The sequence below is a fragment of the Ambystoma mexicanum genome, chromosome 10 (assembly GCF_040938575.1).
Source record: "Ambystoma mexicanum isolate Mex_15411 chromosome 10, UKY_AmexF1_1, whole genome shotgun sequence".
NCBI lineage: Eukaryota > Metazoa > Chordata > Amphibia > Caudata > Ambystomatidae > Ambystoma > Ambystoma mexicanum.
This window is the reverse complement of record NC_090932.1, coordinates 1,548,513,688-1,548,536,203: the sequence shown is the minus strand read 5'-3', so window position 1 is coordinate 1,548,536,203 and position 22,516 is coordinate 1,548,513,688. Positions and strand designations below refer to the sequence as shown.

At 47.4% G+C, this 22,516-nt stretch overlaps 1 protein-coding gene across 2 annotated transcripts in view; it reads right to left on the bottom strand.

Moving 5' to 3' along the window:
* Nucleotides 1-22,516, bottom strand: part of RNF185 (ring finger protein 185) — a 230,799-nt gene that overhangs the window by 121,568 nt on the left and 86,715 nt on the right. The window lies entirely within an intron of this gene.

Sequence of the window (22,516 nt, the reverse complement as noted above, 5' to 3'; positions counted from 1 at the left end):
TACCACCATCATGCCCCTTGGTTTAAATATGTATTTAGTTGCTTTTTCATGACACGCTTAACAGGGGTGTTGCTAGGTCTCGAATAGATCAGGGGCTAAACTAATGTAGGGACTGGCGAGACTCGGGGCTAGTTATAGACCTTTGGTTGTAGCCCCTGAGCTTCTATCTGGGGCTACAACCAAAAGACCCGGGGCTATAGCACTCTCAGCCCCCCCCCCTAGCAACGCCTCTGGCGCTTAATACCAGAGTTTGGTTTCTAAGCGCGGATCCTGGATTCAAACCTCTGTTGCTCTGCGTGGTCTTGCTTCCAAGACCAGCACGTTGCCCCTGTGCTATCCTGGTGGTGGGGTGAAAGGTGTTGCCTTCCCCCTTCTTCAGATGCTTTGATGTACCAATGTCTGTCACATGCCAGCTGAACATGAACTCCGTGCCTTGAAACACTTGTGTATAGGCGCGTTATAAATGCCATATCATGACAGGGGAGGATGGCGCCTGTAGGCTGTGTCCTCCCGGAGTACACGTGACTATGAGTTTGTTGTGCAGTGAGCAGGGAATATGTGTGCGCGTAATGGCCTCATACATTTTCGGAGGTTGTTCTCCCATCATTCATTTTCATTTCCCAAAAAATCAAAAAAGCCCAGGCAAGCGCACACTCCCCGTGCAGATGGTCGAATTCCTCACAAGCCCCCCAGCCTCAACATGTGAACCACCACCCTACTTAGGGTCTGGTTCGTTATCAAGGCAAAAGTACCGGCTGAGGCCATCTGCTTTTCCATGCTGTGAGCCTGGCTTGTGCTGGATGTCCATATCTAATCCCTTTAGGGATATGGTTCAACGGAAAAGCTTACGGTTCTCCCCTTGCTACGCCATTAACCATCGCAGAGACCAGTGGTCTGTCTGGATTGTAAAGCGAGACCCAAAGATGTAGGGTTTCAGCTTCTTTACCGCCCACACGACCACGTACACCTCTTTCTACAACAGCCCAGTTCCTTTCCCTTTTTGTCAACCACCTGCTAATGTAGGGGGACAGGTTGCTCTACCCCTTCAGATTTCAGCTGCGCTAACACTGCTCCAATCCCAAAAATCACAGGCATCTGTCTGGATAATGAACTCCTGACCATAGTCTGGCACTTTCAGAACTAGGGCCCTGCATAATCCATCCTTTAAATCCTGAAAGGAGGTTTGACAGGCAGGGGTCCAAGTTACCTTCTTTGGCATCTTGGAAGTTAAATCATTTAGGGGCATTGTAATGGTCCCATACCCTCCGATGAACGACCGGTAGTACCTGGTGAGACCTGTGTCTGTGCGGTGGGGATGACCCAATCCTTCACAGCCTGTACCTCTGCTTGTTTCTTACCTCCACCGACCAGATGGCCTAGGTAAGTCACTGTGCCCTGCGCTATCTGGCACTTCGTGGCCTTGATAGTCAGACCTGCATTCTGCAGCACCTGAAGCACCTGTTTCAGATGGGATAAGGGATCCTCCCAGGTGTGGCTGAAGACAGCAATATCGTCTAAATAGGTGACACTGAGGTTTTCCAGACCCGACAAAACCTGGTTAACCATCCGCTGAAAAGTGGCAGGGGCATTCTTCAATCCGAAAGGCATCATAGTGAACCGATAATGTCCTTCCGGGGTTGAGAATGCTGACCGCGCTCTCGTTTCATCCGTAGAGCCGACTGCTGTGAGATCAAAAAGGTACTCATGTACTTGCAGCACCGAGCTTGACAATTAGCTCATCTGTCTGAAGAATGGGTTGAGCATCTGTATTCGTGACAGAATTGAGCCCCCTGTAGTCCACACACAAGCAAACTTCAGTCTTCCCACCACTGGTCTTTTTAGGGACGAGTACCACTGGGCAAGTCCAGCGGCTGTGGGATGCTCCATCACTCCAAGGGACAGCATCTTGGAAACGTTCACCTTGATGGTATCCCAGATCTTATCAGACATCCGGTGAATCCTGCTCTTCACAGGCTTACTGTCTCCAGTGTCCACATCATGGGTGCACCAATCTGCGTGACCAGGAGTCAGAGAAAACAGAACGGCAAACTGTCCCAGTAACCAGCGACAGTCTTGCTGTTCTGACAGGTCCGTTGCAAGGTTGACACCTTCAAATGGCCCATCTGTGGCTTCAGTGTGCAAGAGGTCTGGGAGGGTGATCTGTCTCTTCATCAGTCTCCCCATCATTCACTAATGCCATGACCAAGTCATCCCTGCTATAATGGGGTTTTAGCCGGTTGACGTGAAAGACCTCGCACATCTGTTTAGATCCTTTCACATCAATGAGATAATTCACCTCACTGACATTTTCTAGCACAAAAGGCCCAAACCACGTGTCCTGAAGGGCACTGGGTTATCTTCTTCGGCATCTTCATAATCCATATCCATAACCCACACCCACTGGCCTGGAAAATAGACTGTCATGTTGGCCTTTTGGTCGTGCCAGTGCTTCATCAGCCCCTGACTGGCATTTAGGTTCTTTGTTGACTGTTCCATGTACTTTGCCATTCTAGCCCAAGGCCGAGTACATAATCCACCACATCTTGTGTAGGGGAAGGAGGTTTGCTTTCACTAGGCTGAGGAGACCTCATACAGGGTGCCCAAACAGAAGCTCAAAGGGGCTAAACCCTACTCCGTTCTGTGGCACATCCCTGTAGGTGAACAGATGTCCTGGAAGGAGAGTATCTCATTTTCTCCTCAGGTGCTTTTCTAAGCCACCTATCGTGCCTTTCAGGGTCTTGTTGAACCGCTCAACAAGCCCATTTGTTTGTGGATGGAAGAATGTAGAGAACCTATAGGTGACTCCACACTCTTCCCACATGGCCTTCATATACGCTGATAGTGATCCCCTGTCAGAAACAACTTCCTTGGGGAATCCAACACAGAAGAATATCCCACAGAAGAATATCCCAATCAGCCTTTGCAACCACGGGGGCTTTGATGCTCCTCAGAGGAACAGCATAAGGGTATCTTGTGGCGTGGTCTACCACCACCAAGATATATCTGCCCCCTGAGCTGGTTTGAGGATCCAAAGGATGCACAATATCCATGCCTATTCTCTCGGAAAGGTCACCCAAGCACGGGTAGTGGGAATTAAGGGGGCCTTTGTGGCACCACCTGACTTGCCAGAAGCTTGATGAATTTGTGTGGTCTTGTCCGACTTCTTAACCTTTACGCCGAACTGGGGCCAGTAAAAGTGTGCAGACAATGTTCTGATGTCTTAGTCACTCCCAAATGACCCGCTAAAGGAATTTAGTGAGCCAAATCCAAATAGGAACTTTCTGTGACATTGGGGAAATCACCAACCTTCTGGTGCCCTCGCCCTCAGTCTTTTGGCTCACTGTACAGGAGTCAATCCTCCCAATAAACTTTGAACAGGCCAGGGGCCTCGCCCTTAGTCTGCTCCTCTGCCTGTTTCCGCAGACCCACCAGAGTGGGACACTCTTTCTGGCCTGTGAAGAAGTCAGTCTTACCTGGGACCCCAGCTGATGTGAACTCATCCAGCTTGGGCAGGCCCTTCAGATCTGCACCCACCCAATCCTCCACCTCAGGTTCCTGTGCTTCGCCATGCAACTCTGAAGTCACAGAGTCCCCTGCTACCAATGTAGGGTCCTCAGTGGCCACTACCCCCTCTCCCACAGGAGTAGGTGACTCAGTAGTCTGTGGAACTGGACTAGAGGCTACCGGCCACGCCGGACCTTCCAAAAAGCCCCCTGGAAGCACTCCAGGTCCTAAGGCTCTGCGAGTGTTCAATCTGGCGATCTCTTTGGCCCTCGATCGGGTAGCAGCTGCGACTATCTCGGGTTTAGGAAGATCATTACCCAACAAACATGGGACTGTGTTGGAGTCTTTCACCGCTACACAGTGTGGGTCATTTCACCTCACCAGCTGAACTCTACTATTGCCAAGGGGCACTTACTCTTCCCATCAAATCCACTTACACTACAATCGGGCCCATTAATATACTGACCTGGCTGTACCCACTGCTGGGTGACAGCAGTGACGCTAGTCGCAGTGTCTCGGACCACAAGAGTTTTGTGTCCATTGATATACACATGTTCTAAACAGAGTTGAGTATTATTGGGAACTGGGATCTCTTCTGGAGACCCGGTACCATTTCCACTCAGTGTAACCAATCCACATTCGGCCACTCCCTAGCCTAGTGGGAAGTCCTCCTCTAAGAGGCCCACACTAATGATGGCCTCTTCCACAAGTCCAACATTCACTATGGCTTGCTTGGGTAAGAGCTTGGGTAAGAGCTTGCAAGTAGGATCCCCTTTCCTATGGCCTAGCTCCTTACACACAAGCTCCTTACACACAAAACAACTTTTGGGTGGTGAGAACGCAGGTGTCCCAGTGTTAGGGCTGCCTGCACTCTTTTCGATGTGCACGGCTGAACTAGAGTTTTGGCATTTCCCTTCTTTCTTTTAGGGGCCTGACAAATAGGAATGGGTTGGACCTTTGTCCTTCCCATCCTTGTTTAGTTTTTTTGTCCGCCGAGTTCTCTTCCGGTTTGGGTGTGCTCGCCTGAGCATTTTTCTGGACTTGAGTACTCACAAACCGTTCGGCAGCCTCTGTAAGCTCCCTAGGGTCTGTGACAGTCACGTCCACAAGATGCTGGTGTAGGTAAACCTAACCATTTTTCAATACATGCTCACATGCAATCGAATTGTACACCCCTTTAAATGTGTCAACTTTGTTACCAGTCACCCACTAGCTCAGATAGACAGGTCTGAATGCTTTAAATGTCTGACCACTTTTCTTTCTGAGTCCTCTGAAGCTCTTGAGATACGGTTCTGGGGTTTTACAGAACTTCCTGAGGGCTCTGCTCCCTTCATGCTCTCAAACAGGCCTTTCCTCAGGAGTTAACTGAAGAATTGCATCAGTCTCTGGTGTCGGTACGCGACTCATCGGGGCTGCACCCCACAGTACCTCATCCACCTCATGTAGCTGGAAAGCCAGCTCTAGCTCTTCAAACCAGTCAAAAATATCCTTCCACACTTCATAAGCCTGTACTAAGTCTTTGGGGATGTGCCGCCGGGGCTTATCCCGGGTACTCTGGTTTGAGCCACTACTGTTGCTTTTGCTAGAGGTGGATCTGTTGGGCTCCTTCTGCTCTTCAAGCACCAGCTTGTGCAACTCTGTGGTGCCCTTGTCCCGCCATTTCTGTTCCTCTAGTGCTGGTCTCCTCTTCTCAAGCAGGAGCTTTCTAGCCGCTACCTCATTAATAGCTGGAAAAATTACGGGGCCACTTAAGTGACTGTTCTGAATAAAGTTTGAAGAGGAGTAATCGCGCACTGTCTATAAGTTCACAGATGAAATAAAGTATGAATGGTCATAATCCCCTTTAGACCATGCACGATTACTCCTCTTCAAACTTTATCCAGAACTACACAATATTCAGGCCCCGGTTTGGGTGGGCTTTGTGGAGGGGAGTGCGCCGCCGGTTAAACCCTTGGTATTCTTGAGGTGGTTATTTATTAAGCGCACCGGTTTCTATTCAAACACAACTGTTAACCTATCTGCACTTAAGAGACTCTGCTGAGGCCTGGGACCTGCGGGATGCCACACTAACCCCTGTCCTCAAGGACACTGAGTGTTGAGAAACCACACTTGCCCCCTGGCGGGATGATTGGCGAGAAACACTGCTCATGCGGTCATTCTCGCCATTTTCCCCCTCTGGAAGGTCTTGTACGTTTGGGTACACAGGTCCTAGCCCATCCCCTGGGGTCTTCGCCCCAACCGCCCTCGCTTCTTCCCGAGCTTGGAGGCTGGTCAGCAACTCAGGTTTATTAACCTTAGAGCTGTGGGGAAGTCCCCTCTCTTGAAATAAGACTCGCAGCACATCCTTGGTCAAGCCTTTTACAGTCTTCATGTCAAGATCCATTACTATTACTAATACCTAGCAGTGACTAAAAGTTGCCTGCAACAGTACTTTTATCGTATGGTGACTAAGCTGTGCACAAGGCTCCAACTGATACAACCACTTGCCACCAATGTGACGAATCAACTTCCAGGGCACCAGTGGTCCAGGGATGAATATCGGTTTCTAAACCATACAATCAGCCCCACACCTCTAGTACACCAGAAAGGATCCGAACAGATTGGAACACAAGTAAATTATAAACCTCCTTGTCCAATTCAGGTAACATGGACGGAATGGCTGGCTTATCCCCGCAAGGTCTTCGATCGTTGGTTAGTTCCAACACAGCGAAAATACAATTATTACCCAATGATAAAAGGGGCTGTCCAGCCAAGGTTGTATAAAAATATCTACTTTATTATTATTACTATTACAACAGACCATTCTAGTACACTACAAAATACAACCCACACTGTAAAGGAACATAGAGGACAGACAGTTTCACGAAGGAAAGGGATGCACTCTGGATACTGACAGGCGGGTAGTCGGTTAAGCAACTGTTCAAGGTTATTTGGTTTCAGCACCAAGGGAGCAAGGTGTTGTAAATGTCACTAGGGTCCTTCGGAGAAGGACCAGGGGGACAGAACCACAATGTACCTTGTGCTTGAGATGATCTTGATGCTCGACAGCGTTGAGTCGGTTCCAGGACGCTTTGCAGCTCCTGCGACAGAGTTCAAGAAGGGAGACAGCTGCGGGTATCAGGCGGCAGGCATGGCTGCACGTTGGCCTACACAGCAGCTCGGGGTCAAGAATCGTTGCTTCTGCTGGTTGGCGTATCTGGAACTCTGGTCGAGGCGTCTCAGATGGCTTTAGTGACAGCAGCGTGACAACAGTCAGTGGTGCAGCCAGTTGCGTTCAAGGGCTCAACTGCCTCGAAAATTGTCTTAAAAGATGGACATTGGTTGATGCTTGTGTGGCACTCCTAGCTTCTTCGCAGGGCTCATGGCGTCCTTTCAAGATGGACAGCCCAAAGCTGAGGATAGTGTTTAACTCTGGGCTTCTATCTTGATCCCCTGCTTAGTGCGGACGCTTGTATCAACCAGATAGTAAAAAAATGGCTCTTACAGGCTGCTGAGAAACCTGCGTCCCCTTCGGTCGGCATCCAGTTGCTCCTCAGTGGCCTGTGCGGTTGTGATGTCCAGATTGGACTATGGCAATGCATTTTTAATTGGGGCCAACAAGGAAAACATCCATTCCCTTCAGACCCTTCAAAATGATGCAGTTCACATTATCACGAAGAGAGCTAGAAGAGATTGTATTTCTGATAATCTGCGAGATCTCCATTGGCTCCCTGTGGCCTCCCGGCTGGAATTAAGGCTGCCTCTCTAGCCCATAGAGCTTTATATGGTTCTGTCCCAGTCTATATTAAAGAACTGGTATCCTTTTATGAGCCACGAAGGAAGTTGCGCTCCTCATCCTTGGCACTGGTGAACATCTCCAAATACGCTCTTTCCAGTTGCCTAGGCAGATCCTTCCCCCTCAAGGCTGCGAAAATCTGGAATGCCTTGCCTTTGCAGCTCAGGCTGGTAAAGGAAAGCTAACGCTCTCTACAGCCATACCTCTCTGAATAGAACCCGTCCCGCTTCTGACTCTCTTGCCCACGTTGGTCACCTGTGCCGTCTTTTTTGTTGCCGTTTCCTGTGTTTGTGCGCCCTGATGCCTGTGTGCTTTGACGCCCTACAAATAAATGCCGGAGATAGGTAAGAGGTGGGTTAATTAGTTATAGGCGGCCCTACAACTAAGGGGTGTATCGGCCAGATTTACAAATACTCCCAACAAAAAATGGGAAACAGACACATGACCGTGTGCCCCTTCTTTCACCCACACGGCTCCATGGATATGTTTGGACCAGCAGTGCATGCAGTACCACAGGAAGACATTTCTAATACTACAGCCTGATAGGAAGAAGTAAACAAAACATGTATCTTTTAATGTGTATGAATAACTAGGGGCAAAGAAATAATTATTACAAAAACATTTCTGCTTACCAGTTGAAACATGTTTACTTGCTTATAGAATACTCCCATTGGGAATTGGACTTATATTTTTACTCCCAAAAAAATAATTTTACTCCCAATTTTTAAAAAATAGGGAGCAAAATACGTGCACTTCAAAATCTCATCTGGAGCACAGGTTTATAGGTCAGAAAAACGGTATTACCATGCCCACCTGCGCCAGTCTCTCGCCAAGCGCCAACAGATCCATCTCACGCTACACAAACATCACAGCAATTATTCTCTGTTTGGGACTCAACTTTGTGATGTAGTGAATAATTGATAGAAATAAAGTCCTTGAGTGTCTAATATCAAACAACCACAATTAAAAGGCAAACAAAATAAGAAAAAAAAAAAAAGGTCAATACCATGTTCTTTATATATGCCTCTAGATCTTGTACACCTCACTACCACATTTAACCAACATGGCAGACACTCGTTTTTTCTGTGTTATGTATGGGTTGATACTGAGGCTAATGAATCGATGTTCACAATAGGATATGGGTCAAAGTGTCTGATTCTATTTGGACAAATGGTAAAAGGCACATGACTTGCTCCAGCAGGATGTGGGGGAATCGCGCAGCAGGATTCCACTGTGTTATGCTACGTAAACTAAGTCACACCAGCAGAAGGGATCATTTAAAACTTGCTTCTTGGTCTGCACTTTAAAGGCAGAGCAGAGGGTGTGAGATTTCGGGTGGTACGAATGCCAAGGAAGGGGGAGGACAGTAAAGATTCTAGCTAAGGCGTATTATACCGCTCAAGGCTTACCTATTTTCCATCTATTTTGTCAATGTAATTGCATAAAGAAGAATCTCATTTTGATGTAGAAAATAATAACCAAACTAAATATATCCAAGGGAGACTTTGCCAGTGGGCGAGTGGTTCAGGGTCTCAAATGTACACGCAGTTACCAAATTCCTATTCCTCAATACCCACAGGCAACAGTACTGACGCTTCCTTATTGGCTCTAAAGTCCCAGGTGAGGGGAGGCAAAGGACCCTGGTTCACAGAGTCTAGTTCCTTCAATCGCAGCCCTATCAGGACAAAGCCAACGAAGCCCTCTGTAAAAAATAACTTGACTAAAGGAAACCCCTTTTAATCACAATCACATGGTCTCTGTTTAACAGCATGTGTGAATACAATATAGAACTTTCTCTGTTACTTTCTATCTAAGACTCGGTAAATGTTACAACACCTTCTTTCCTGCGTCTTTTTCTCTTCCAAGTTTGCATCCTGCGAAAGGGACATAGTTCTGACCCCGTCAAAGGGGGACACCCTGGAAAGAAAGCCAATAGGAGGCTTCTTTCATTAAGAGTACTGTCTGTCTGTCTCTCTCTGTACAAGTCCTGACTGATTTGAGAGTCCATGGCCAGCTTTAAGGAATGGAAAGACACTCATCACATAATACATGGCTTCATCTCAACGACTTTCCAAAGGTTGGGTATAGAAACTTTATAAAACTCGCCACACAGAGGAGATTCTGGAGAGGACAAAGTGTTAGTAGGTTACAATAATCACCAACGACAAACAAAGTGAATATCTGCCTTATGCAATATGGGATTTCTACTATTCCCAGTCCAATGAACACACTCCAAGTACATTGAATTAACAATCACCATATGTAAATTATGACATTCAGTATAAGAAGCCAGCATGAACACAGAAGAGCCTCTGCCTGGTAAAACACATTGAGCTCGTTTGCCACACCGGCTCATCCTCTGAATTCTCCAAAAGATGTGCGGATGAAACCTGGCATTGAGTTTCATGAAGTGTGGTGCGAGGAGACACAATGGGTTCCGAAAAGATGCACACAATGTGCCACTGCACTTGTGTGAATGCCATCTCCTACTAGAACCCTCACCTTACCTCTGCGTGGACCATACCCCTATATACGCTGGTTACATTAGACAAGTTCAAAGCTCAGTGGACTGGTCCCATATGCAAACTACACATGTGGATTCACGTAGTGTAAAAACTGGTATTAAAACACGCTACATCCAAGGAACATAGTGTGCACATAACCTGCCTCTCTGATGCTGTATTGCCATAGTAAAAGATGAAACAGTGATGCAAGTCAACTCCGAGGAAAGCTGATGCAACCTCAGCTCAACACCTCCCCGGCAACCATTGGGCAATCGTTATGACATCCCAGTAACCGCAGGTGCCCGAAGGGTTAACTCATTAGCAGAGCTAATGAACGATAATACGGAGCTCAAGTGCCAAGGCAGAAAGAGCTCTCCTGCGAGGCCCCCCAGCAGACGGCAAAACCAGATGATGACAGGACCACTGGTTCTAAAGGAACCCTGCCGTGGAGCTTGACAGAACGCGATAAAGTGCAACTGCGGGTTACCCGCTTAGCAGCTAACCCCCATTACAGTTGTTGTCAAATCTATTTTTTTTTATTTATAGACTGCTATTATAGAGTTAGGAGGTGCACGATTATGATGCACGCATTCAACGCACAACTCTCCAATAACTTTCAAACAAACATTCATAGGAAGGTGGTACAAACACGCAATGCAGAGTCTCACCTAAAACAAACAGTGGCAACAACCGGCAAATGAATGAAAATAGGGAAATCCTTGACTTGGGTGCTTCAGAAAGAAGCGTTCACACGATCAGTAATGGAAACACACACGGAGAGAAGGGAAGTACGTAGAGGAGCATGCAAGCAACGGGTGTGCAAAGGGAGAATAAGTTACAATGGACGTTATTCCCTCTATATGCCCCTATAATCAAACTATTTGCTAGGGATTTCCATTATGGTCACACAATGCAATAAGCACACGTATTCCCACGATGTGCAGGTATGATACCATATGTCCATAGAAAGGCCATGTATAGCTACCATTTGCTCAGCGTGACGGAGTCAGGGATCTGGCCCTGTCAAAGGAAGAGATGGGAACCCCTTTCAGCCGGGGTCTTGAGGTCTACCAAGGTACTTGCCATCATAGCCAGTCCTGTGCCAGAGGCAGGAGTTGGGAAAGCCCCAGTTTATGTCTCTTTGACATATGCCTGCTCATATTGATCAGATTACCACTACATCTTGCCTCATGCCTGTTGCGCACAACATTTGACAGTGCTCTTCCTCCTTCTACATAAGACCGCACATACCAGGTTACTACAGTGCTCTTCCTCCTTCTACATAAGACCGCACATACCAGGATTCCTAGCAGTAGAAATCCCAAACCAGCAGTTTGCCTTAGTGACCTACACACAGACTAGCAGCGGTGTGTCACGCATATCAAACCAGAAATCCAGACACTCTGCTTCAGTCAGAAATAAACTTTGAAATTGACTGTACTGTTAGCAGGCAGCCATTACCAAAAGTTGTCAGATCCACATATATGACAAGGGGCGGGCCTTACAGCACGTTGTATTTCTTCTTATGCCTACAACCAGACCTTTGGGGAAAAGGATGCAAGTTATTGGCCTGGGGACACAGATCAGGTTGTGGGGTAAATATAGCCCCAACAAAAATGTACTGCCCCTGGCTATGTTGGGTCTAAAAGTGCAGAAATACTTCCTGGTCATTGGAAAGTACACTGTGGACTCGCAGAAAAAGGGCCAGCAGCTCATTTCAACTGCAAAACCATGAAAGCGGTGGTTCATTTGCTAGAATAGAGAGACCAAGGAAAGGCGTGCATTCTGCAGCTTGGAACAAGGAACATTGTAAATATGAAACTAAAGAATTAAAAGGCACACTGTTGGCTGACAGACAAAAAGGTAGCATTTCACTTGCAAAAACAAAGAGGTGGTGGCTGCAAGGTTTAGAATGAATCTTAACCACTGGCATTGCTCAGGGCAACCCTTCAGACCATAGTTATTTGCCTGCCAAGCCATTACAGAAGGGGAAAGACCATATGCAAATCAGGCTTAGTCACACCCCAAAAGGGGCAGTCCGGCCCGAACTGCTAGGTCACATCCCTTCTGCACGAGACCACAAGCATCCCCAAACATGTTTCAGCCTTGTTGGGCCTCATCAGTGAGGAGTAGCTTGGGTCTCTAGGCCCAGCAGGCACGGGACCCACGTCTGGGCATACCAGCCCCCTACAGAGAAAGAGAAATACAAACACTAAACGGACCCGGTTTTCAAGTGACTAAGCCAAAGGACTGAAAATACTCTCCATTAAATGACACAGATGCCTAAAGTGCAGCTTTGCTAACAAAGAAAGCTGCCATGGAAAAATGTAAATTAACTAATTCTACAGCAGGCTAAATGAAGACCATTGCATCTGGAATTGAAAGGAACTGTTTACCAGTGAAACTCCAGTGCCTTTGCCAGTTTAATATAAAGTATAATTTAAAGCTTGACATTGATGGCCTGTTGCGAGTTATTTTAAAAAAAAAAAGGCCTCATGTGTAAAGCAATGTTAACATCTAAAAGTATGAGTTTTCTGTGCATGAATAAAAACTGTTTTCAGCCCAACAAGCCTCATGAGATTCGAACACCCAAATTGCTCACCTTCCCCCACCAGAAGCAAGGGTCAAGCTATGTTCTTCACTTTATCTGTACAATGGGGGTCATTCCGAGTCCGGCGTCAAGGGAAAAACGAGGCTGGTAAAGGAATAACGACTTCCTTTACCGTTACGGGCCATTCTGACCCGCCACACCGTTATTTACGCCACCGTAAACTACGATGGCGTAAATAGCGGACCAGTGTCGCACGCCCGACACACCATCGCGGAAATAACGGGAAGGCGTAAACCATCTCCGATTCCAAGCAAAGCGAACACGGAAATAACGACCTCCACAAGGGCGCAAAGTACCTTACCGCCATGGCGTTAATACCGGCATCGCGGGGAAGGTGTTAACAACCCTGATCAGTGTTTGGAAGAGGAACAGGTGCACCCAATCAGAACAGGTGGAGGCAATAGAGTCTGGCACAGCACAAAAGGAGCACACCCACACACCACACCCCCTCCCACACCAAGATGATACCAATTGTAGCAGCATTCCTGGAGCTGGAGGCCCTGCTTGCAAGGCAGCAACTACGACAACAGCAACAACAGCAACCACAGCCCCCACCACAGAGGATACACAGGAGGAGAAGGAGGGTGAGACAGGGCCAGCATGCCCTACCGGTGCAGCCACCATTACCACGCCGGCAGCCCCCAATTCCCCGCATCAGAGCCGCCCCTTCAACCTCACACCAGAGCAGATCCACACCCTGTACCGGCTTGAATGGGACACCATAACCACCATAGTGGCCCTGATACATACCGACATAGTGAGCCTCATAGAAATCAGCACTGCCACCCCCCCTGTACTAAAGGTAGTGTCCATGCTCCACTTCCTTGCCACAGGCACCTACCAGCATACAGTGGGGCACATGCATGGCATTTCACAGCCAATAGTTTCCCGGATACTCAACCAAGTGCTGGATGCCCTCCTCAAGCACAGAAGGGACTACATATGCCTCCCCCGGACTCCACAGGAGATATATGATACCAAAGCTGCCTTCCATGCACTTGCAGGCATGCCAAATTGCATAGGTGCCCTCGACTGCACCCACGTAGAATTGGTGGTTCCTCATGCCATGGAGGTGCCGTATCGCAACCGCAAGCAATACCGCTCCATCAACGTCCAGATGGTGTGTAATGCCAGTAAAGCCATCACACAATGCAATGCTCGGTACCCCGGATCAACTCATGACTCCTTGGTCCTGCGGAACTCAACACTACCAGGCTACATGGGCCGACATGCCGGACAACGAACCTGGCTGCTTGGTGAGTAACCGTAAAGGGCCATGGCAGTGCATTGGGGCTCTGAGTAGGTTGTCAGCATACCCCACTGTGAAAGGGGGTGGGGGAGATGCATACTCCACCCGGGAGGGAAAGTTGGGGGGGGGATGCATACTCCATCCGGGAGGGAAAGTGGGGGGGGATGCATACTCCACCCGGGAGGGAAAGTGGGGGGGGGATGCATACTCCACCCGGGAGGGAAAGTGGGGGGGGATGCATACTCCACCCGGGAGGGAATGTCAACGCTATTGTACGTTGTGCACCTCACAGAACACTGTGCCCCATGACAAGTGGCACGCCACATTACCACCTAACCACACAGTTGTGAATACGAGCCAACACCTAATGGTACCTGACAAACAGTTACCCTGGCCAAAGACCACGACACATGCACCACACATCGGTGGACCTTACACACCGTAAGGTCATCGTGCACCATGCAGTGCAATAGCACCATGTCGCTGACTCCTGCATCTCAACACAAAGGACAGTCATCCATGGGAGTGCATAGAGGTTAGTCTAACAGGGATCCTACTGCGTGTGACTGGTTCGGCACCTCCATAGGATAGCTGCCAATCACCATGATAGGGATCAGTGCTGAATGAAGGGTATGCTACCAACTACTACCAACACACCCTTACAGCAAGTCTTATGCAAGTCATCCATTAATGCAGTCCAACACTGCTGCATGCATAAACGATGCACATGCAACAAGACATGAGTGCGCACGATGACCCATCAGGGAGAAGCTACCCCCTCCATCATTCCATTGGTCAGCACACATGGCCGGACCAGTAAAGGGTTGACTGTATCCAGGGACATGTGTGCATGGCCAGTCATCACCTGCTGCAATGTAAGACTAGCACAGTTCTCCACCATGAATGTACTAACACTTACCTTCATTCCACTCTCATGCAGGTGATGCTGGCTATCCTTTGAAACCGTGGCTCATGACCCCGGTCCGCAACCCCCAAAACAGGCACGAGGAGGACTATAATAGATCTCATACCCGTACACGGGTGGTCATAGAGCAGGCCTTCGGCCTTCTGAAGGCACGATTCCGTTGCCTCAGGCGGTCAGGTGGGGCCCTCATCTACAGCCACGAGAAGGTGTCCAAGATCACCATGGCATGTGTAATGCTGCACAACATGTGCATCCGTCGGAACGTGCCACTGCCCCCTGACGTGGGACTACTACCACCAGATGAGGAGGAGGAGGTGGAGGAAGGAATGGCAGAACAGCAACACGGTGCCGATGCACGGGAGGGACGTTCCGTGCGACAAGCATTGATCGAGCAATATTTCTGAATCACAAGTCAGCTGAGGGGGTGAGGATGACAGGGCATTGGGCACTGGGTGTGGGGATACATGTACTACATGCACTGTGAGACATTAAAAGACACATGCACAATAATGAATGTCCACTCTGTATTGTAGGATAGACCAAACTGTGTATTGTATGATGATGTCCAAACGTGTACAACAGATCCTTCACCCTCACCCCCCTCCCCCTACCCCCCAACTCCCACACACACCCTCAACCCCCTCCCCCTCCCGCCCAACTCCCACACACACCCTCAACCCCCTCACCCTCCCCCCCAACTCCCACACACACCCTCACCCCCCTCAACCTCCCCCCCAACTCCCACACACACCCTCAACCCCCTCACCCTCCCCCCACAACAACCCCACAATGTTCCCATCAGTGCAGCATTGGCCACATGTGTGTGGCTGCACGGTCAATGGGCACTGCCAGAGCCTGGGGCATCCCTTCCATTCCGGCGCATCGTGCGCAGTGACCTACGGACCGGGCTGGTCTGCGTGGAGGAGCTCTGGGAGGGTGGCACCTCCTGCTGGGGCTGTGGTCTGGGGGGTGCTGCCTCCAGGGCATCAGCAATCCTGCCAAGCATCTCTCAGATGCGGTTTGTGCTGGTACTGATGATCTCGGCCAGAGCCTGAAGGTCATTATGAAGCACCGACCCTGATTCCCGGTTGTCCCGGAGAAACTCCTCTATCATGCCCGTGAGGTGCTGGCAGCGCACTGTTTCTGCAGCCGATGTGGTCGGCAGGCTTCGTGTTGTTGTGCCTGCAGGACTTTCAGGACTTCCTGCAGGGGGAGTGGGCTCATGACAGACAGGTGTATCCCCTTCGCCTGTGAGCCCTGGGCCGTCACTCGACCCAGGGTCGCTATGGGCAACCTGGCTGTACGAGGGAGTGTCTGGGCTCTGTACATAGTCATTGGGCTCCTCCACGTTGTCGATGGTGTTTGGTGATGTGCTGCCTGGCACATCGAGGATGCACATGGCAGCATTCTCCCCTGACGCACTCGATTCCTCATGGTGCAGCGTGGGGCATGTGTCCCGCAGAACTGCAGGCATGTCCAGGGCCGCGGATGGGGGTTGTGTACCCTCCATGGGGGTTGCTGGGGCAGGTGGTGTGGCATGTGCCTTCTTCCTGCTTGCAGGTGTGCGCTGTCCCCTGCCTGTGCCCCGGGAGGTACTTGTCCGGGGGCCTTCCTGGTCCTCACTTTCATGACCGGTGCCTGTGGGGGGCAAGAGAGAGACAGCATGAGCAATGATCTGGGGGTCAGAATTACTTCCAGACAATGGTATTACGATGGGATAGCAGCGTTTTGGTGACATTTGGGTGCTGAGTGGGACTGTGATCTTTGCTTGGATGGGAAAAGCATACTGTCGGCAGGGTCACTCATGTTGGCGGAGTACTGTGGTGACTGACATTGACCAGCTTTTTGTGTGGCATGCCCAATATGGGTGTCAGCCTTGCACCTGACATCATCCTGGGTCCCAGTTGTTACGGCATCATTGGAGAGGGGGGGGGGTTTACCCAAACATGATGTGACTGCTTGACCAGCCCTTGGCGATGACTTGCATTAGGGATGCATGTACTGTTTACACTCATGGCACTCACCTGCGTCAGCTGATGAAGGATCACCGCAATCCATATCGCCAACACCTTCGATGGCTTCTGTGCCCATCATCTCTGCACATGTTTCCTCCCAGGGCATCATTTTTATGGGTGAGGCTGGGCCTCCTCCTGTCTCTAGGGCCAGATTGCGGTTTGCTGAGAGGATGGCCCGCACCCTCAGACGGAGGTCATCCCAGCGTTTGCGGCAATGCGTCGTGCTGCGGGGGGTGTTTCCGACAGCGCTCACCCTCTGCGAGACCAGCTCCCATATCTCCTTCTTCCTGAGGATGGTGGGCCTGCGCATGTCGCTGCTGAAAACAATCTCAGCATGTTCATGCAGAGTATCAACGAGTACCTGGAGCTCATCCTGGGAGAATTTCTCCTTCCTGATGCGCGCAGCACCCTTTTTTAATGCTTTTGGCATGATGCTGGTCTCTGGAGTCTATTTTGCCTATCACAATATGCCCACGAGTCCTGTATGGAGAGGATTGCAATGGATTGTGATTTTAAAGATGGCCGCCATGATGCTTCCCGTTCCTGTTCGATGACGTAATTTCCGTCTACGGTTTTTACCGGTGCCCGTAATTTACGGTCATCGTTAATTACGGGCACCGCTATTTACGCACTACGTGGAGGGCGATGGTGTTAGTTACGTCTCGGTTGTTGTCGGTAAGGGGTTTGACGCGCCCTTTACCGGTATGGCGCTAGGGGGTTTACCGGCATGGCGCAAAGCTCGTGCCAGCGAGGTCGGAATATGGTGCTAATTACGCCCTGCTACCAACGCAGATACGGTATTTCTGCCATGCCGGTAAAGTCAGTAATTTAACGCGAACCTCGGAATGAGGCCCAATGTCTTTAAAAAGTAGCAGAGCCTGGGTGGGAGGGATTTTAAGTGGGGGAGAGGGGGGGCGATTTAACCCACACTGTGAAAACAATGCTAATGAATGTGAACTCTGAATAATTTCCCAAAATTCAAGAAAATCTGTGATCCCTCTCACTGAGCTGATGACATTTGACAGACAACCGAGGGGTCACATGAGTCAGGGGGTGATGTTGTACTTCTTTGCTAAGTGCTTTTAGAACATTTTGTGTATAATTTTGGAATGAATCATGAAAATCTGTCATTCGAACCTGCATTGGGTACTCCAATTTCTTTTGCCAACCCCAACCCCAAAATTCCCTAATGGGTGTTGTGCACACAAACGAAATTCCCAACTGCTCCCTATTCCTCAGACCCTGCCTTAAAGCAGAGGGGCTTCTATAGTAAACTGAATATCTGGGTGTGAGCTGTGGCAGAAAAGTGTCTTCCCAAAGTTAAACAGCGCGAAGTCACTGATTTAAAAGCACATCTCTGCAGTAAGTGAGAAAGTGACTCCCGATAAATGAGATTCTTCATTGCATGGGGCAGAGTAGAAAAAGTTCTATATATGAAAAATGTGTTCTCAAGTTTTTTGTGCTATAACACTGCTAGCATTGCCATGTGCACAGGAAGAGTAAAATAAAGAGTGCTGCGCAAGTCAAATTTCTTTTTACCAACAGAAACGTGTTTCTTATTATTTGAAGTAAACCCCATGAAAAAGAAATTTGTAAAGTTCAATTGTTTTGTCATGGCCAGGGTTTTGCATAATTTTGTACATTAGGAGTATTTTGTGAGTGACCCAGGCATCTGAAGTAATATATAGAACTGTGTTTTTATGTAACCAGGGTGGAAATAACCAAAGAAGGAAAACTCTACATGCTGTGGGGTTAGAGTCTGGGATCTATGTTATCCTAAAACTACTGGCGTTTTCAATTTGTGGGAAAGTGAATGTTAGGAAAGAAAAGCATTTGGGTCACAGGAGGGAGGTGATGTGATTTTGTACAAACATTCATTTTTCTATTCATTAATACAGCTTTATAGACCTGCAGCGAGGGCTGTACCGGGCGCTATGGGCCCTGAAGGCCGAGTTAATTTAACAAGGTATGAGGGACCATAACGACCGGTACGGCCCTCGCTGCAGGTCTATAAAGCTATTAGAAAACCTTCACTGTTTAATTAAAGTTGAATGAATGTGACATGTTTAATTGAAGTACAATTAATAAACATGTTTCATTTTTTTTATAGCGTGGTGGGAGGAGTATGCTAGTAAAGTGTAACCAGGTGTGTCTATGCCGGCCCTCTGTTTTAATTAAGCTTAATTCAGCTGTGCATTTTTTACTCCCCCCCACCCCTCCCCAGAAATGTAAGGTTCCAATTACTTAACAGAATCCTACAGTTACTTTACATCTCCAAAATGCTTTTACACATACATGGCACAAACAGGTGAATAACTTACATTTCTGTGCCTTTCTGCAACACTGCCATATCCCTGCTGCATTGCACATTCAGAGGTGCGTGAAAAATTAATTTTCCATTTGCTGCCAAACACAACGCTTCTCCACACGTACCACGTTGCATAGTGCTGCTGATGTCTGCCCCTTTTCCACATATCTAACGGCTTCACTATTTACATTCAACACAAAAGTGTTGCATTCGCTTTCACTTCCCTGTACTTTTCTACGTGGACACGTTGGTTTTGTAACGTGCTTTTCGGAATGGAAATTTAACTCTTCCCATTTCAAAATGACACGCCAACCAACGCGTCCACTTGTGCTGCTTTCCCCGCCTGCACACAGCCCGGAGTGCTCACATAAGTGAATGCAACTCAAACTACGGGCTGTAATCAATCTGCGGGCTATACAAGTGCGTATAGCCCGCAGATTGACCAATCAGCAATTCCAAACACCCGCTAGGGTGTTCGAATGTATATTCTTTCGACGCACCGGCCTGATTCTTGGTTTATCTATGACACAGAGGTGAGGGATCTACATGGTGATCTGGTACAGAGACAGGACTACATTGAATTATAGAAAAAAGGTTTATGCTGTGGCACTTTTGATTGTGGGGGTGAGGGGTAACAAACTCCCTGCATTAATGGTTGCCCTATAGATATCTCCTACAATGGAAGGAAAGGGGGATTATAAAAAAAAAGGGGGGGGGAAGAAGGTTCAAGGCAGTGTGGGTTGTTTGGCTGACATCAAGGGAAAAGAAGGTGGACCAAGAACAGGCTGAAAAGTGTGGCGGAGGATTATAGTGTGTGTGTGCAAGAGGAGGTATTCGTTGGTGGGAGAAAGTGTTACTTGGATATTAGAGCATGTGTAAGGTGCATGAGACAGACTGTGAGAGTATAGGGGTGTGTGTGAGCTAGTAAGTGGGAAGGTGACTAGGACAGTGGAAGGAGGGTGACTGTGGGTGGTGGTTAGGGCTGAGTGTAGAGCAATGGAGAGGGGAGAGAGAAACAGAATGCAGGGGAGACGTGAGGAGGAGAGATGATGGGAGGAGGAGAGCAAAAGGCAGGGAAGGAGACAAATCGGGCGAGGAATACAAGGGCATGAACGAGAAGGACAAGAGGAGCATGTGTAAATGTAAGGCACCTATTACAAATGTGAAGCCAATTTTTATACTTGTGGGACCCTTGGTTAGGGCCCACCTAGAAATTCTCAGCGAGAGACAGCTAAATAAGGCGTTTGCCTTTGGGCCATCGTAACCAGCCAGTCACTATTAGAGAGCAGAGTTACCAATCTCTAGTGACCATCTTGTGGTTTAGGGACATCTCGGAAGAGAAGTAAAAGCCCACAGGAGATGAGAGAGGGGCGGCCCTTAATTAAGCTTGTCTCCATAATGTCAATAAAAAACCTTGAACTGTATTCGAGAGTTGATATGTATTTTTTGTACTTTATTGGGAACTTAATTTGCGCTTTTCAACAAAGCACATTAGGGCACACACGGTACAATAAAATGAAATGTATAATTTATACAAGATTTTTCATTAAGAATGCGGAAGATGGTTCTTAAGAGTCGAGCGAAATAAAGACCAAGTAGTAATATAATGAAGAAGAGCATTCCAATGGAATTGGGCAAGCAAGGAAAAAGAACGAAATCGGGATTGGGCACACAGAGGACATCGAACAGATAATAGAAATTGAGACTGAGAATGCAAAGAGCGTGAAGGAAGATAAAATGAGACAAGAACAAAAAGATAATTAGGCGCAAGACCATATACAGATTGCATAAACGATGCACATGCAACAAGAGAGTGAAAGGACAGCCATTCAAGAGAGGATAGAGACATTGAAATAGAGTCATAAGGCAAAAGTAAACATAATAGACGAATGAATGAGTTAAACAAAACCAAAAATTGTTGACTCAATCTGAATGCAGATAAATAAAATAAAAAACAATACATTTAAGCAGGGCTAAGCGTGAAGCAGGAAGGCCAAAGAGTGTAGAACAATAATAGAACAAATAAGAGATCAAAGATTTAGTGGCTTTAAATGTAAGGAAAAACATAGATTTACGAAAATTGAAAAGATGAAAATGACAAGACAGTGAAATTATAGAGCTATGGTGAGAGCAAGATAAGTGAGAGTCAAAATAAAGGCCAAGATTACAAGCAGAACTAGAAACGGGAAGTAAAGAAGGAGGAAAGGAAATAGAAGTAGGAGGTGAGGGAGAAGGAATTAATATAATCGCAGGAAAAAGAGAACTTCAGTCTTAGCAGCATTCAAAACAAGAAAGTGATCAGACATCCACGATTCAATAGCCAACAGACAAGAAGTAAGATTATTGTGAAAAGAAGACAGAAAAGAAGGATGAGAGGATTGAGAGTGAAGAAGATCACAGTAAATCCAGCATTCAGCTAGGGGAAAACATCCCCATATAGAGCATGATAAGAAGAAAGGAATTGGTCTATTTGTTGGATTGGTGGTAAGGACTGTGATGTTGGTCTGGGATCTTTAGGTCTGTTTGTTTCTGTGTTTTGTTTGTTTGTTTGTCCTGTCTGTGGGAGTGTCTTTGTATCTGTGTGGTAGTGGTGTTTTATGTGCGGAGGATTTCTGTTTAGGTTACTATGTATAGGGAGAAGGAATTTGTATTGCATGGGAGTGTTATAGATGTTTTTGATGTATTTTATTGGCCGTGACATGTTTCCCGATGTATTATTGAGCATTGGAAAGCATTTCTTGTTAAACTACTCATAACTGTTTTTTCTTTTTATTGCATTTGAAATCATTAAATAAATGTTTTAAAAGGAATGATAAGTTATTATAATGCATTCTTATGCTCATCATTAATTACCACGCTATACAAATGTATGCATTTCATATCTTGTAAATAGTCGTTATGATGATTAGTTCTTGTTATTAGTTCTTGTTACGATTCTGGTTACATGGCAACTATGGAACCACCTTAACATCATTTGATTCTGTGAGGCATTGTGCAGGGGAGAGAAGCAGTTGCTGATGAGAAGGGAGCAGCTGATGCCTTCCTAGCTGGGGGTCGTTTCTATACATATGATCTAAATAAAGGATTAGATCATTTTTAAGTATTGTGTTTGGAAACTCATTTTCTTAACATGCACGTACTGAAGAAAGATGAAGATTGAAATCCCTCAGAAGCATGAATGAGGTGAGGGACCGAGAACAACAGAAAGTAAAAGGGACCAGGAGGGCGATATACAAGTAACAAAGTCAAAGGGTATGGTTTAGAAAAGGTGGTCAAGGAAAATTCGAATGAAGAGAAAGTAGAGAGAGATGAAGAAACTGGGATAGAAACAAATCATGGATTAAAGACAATACCAGTACCGAGCAAAAAGGCGGGGTGTGTGAAAAAAAGAAGCATTAGAGGTAGATAAATTATAGGGATTAGCTGTGTTAGAAGATGAAAGCCAGGTTTCTGTAATACACAAAAATGAATATTAAAATGAAAAAAAGGTGAAGAACCGAATGGGATTTATTGCAGAACGAGTAGCCATTCAAAAGGGCAAGATTAATAGGAGGTGAATTGGAAAAACAAGGAGGGTAAATAAGAATAGAATGGTTACGAGAAGATAAACAAGGAGCAGAGCCAT